Source organism: Cicer arietinum, unplaced genomic scaffold, assembly GCF_000331145.2.
Source record: "Cicer arietinum cultivar CDC Frontier isolate Library 1 unplaced genomic scaffold, Cicar.CDCFrontier_v2.0 Ca_scaffold_6420_v2.0, whole genome shotgun sequence".
NCBI lineage: Eukaryota > Viridiplantae > Streptophyta > Magnoliopsida > Fabales > Fabaceae > Cicer > Cicer arietinum.
Genome location: NW_027340066.1, coordinates 5,001 through 5,732, shown reverse-complemented (window position 1 = coordinate 5,732; position 732 = coordinate 5,001). Strand labels below are relative to the sequence as shown.

General features: G+C 36.6%; 1 pseudogene; it reads right to left on the bottom strand.

Annotated features, from left to right (window-relative positions):
* Window positions 1-529: 529 nt before the first annotated feature.
* LOC101501210 (transcription factor GTE8-like) overlaps window positions 530-732 on the bottom strand; it is a 3,307-nt pseudogene continuing 3,104 nt past the window's right edge.

Below are 732 nucleotides of genomic sequence, written 5' to 3'. Positions count from 1 at the left end.
AATGACATAAATGTTCGTTGAATGAGAGAAACATAGCTATTGGATGCACAAGATTGGTTAAAAGCCCTAATTTGACTAAAACAACCATAGGGAGGACGAAAATGACCTAAATGTTCATCTAGTGTCACAAACACACCTATTGCATGCACAAGATTGGTTAAAAACCCTAATTTGAGTAGAAGAAGTCTAGGGAGAACGAAAATAACATAAATGTGAATCCAATGAGAGAAACACACCTATTGGATACACAAGATTGGTTCAAAACCCTAATTGGATAAGAATAAGCCTAGGGAGGACCAAAATGACCTAAATGTTCATCCAATGACACAAATGAACTTATGAGATGCACAAGATTGGTTATAAACCCTAATTGGACTAGAATAAACCTAATGAGGACAAAAATTACCTAAATGTTCATCCAATGACACAAACACAACAATTGGATGCACAAGATTGGTCAAAAACCCTAATTGGACTAGAATAAACCTATGGAGGACGAAAATGACGTAAATGTTCATCCAATGACACAAACACACCTATTGAATGCACAAGATTGGTTAAAAACCCTAATTGGACTAGAATAAGCCTAGGGAGGACGAAAATGACCTCAGCTTTCATCAAATGACACAAACACGCCTATGGGATGCATAAGATTGGTTAAAAACCCTAATTGGACTAGAATAAACCGATGGAGGACGAAAATGACCTCAATGTTCATCCAATGACACATAC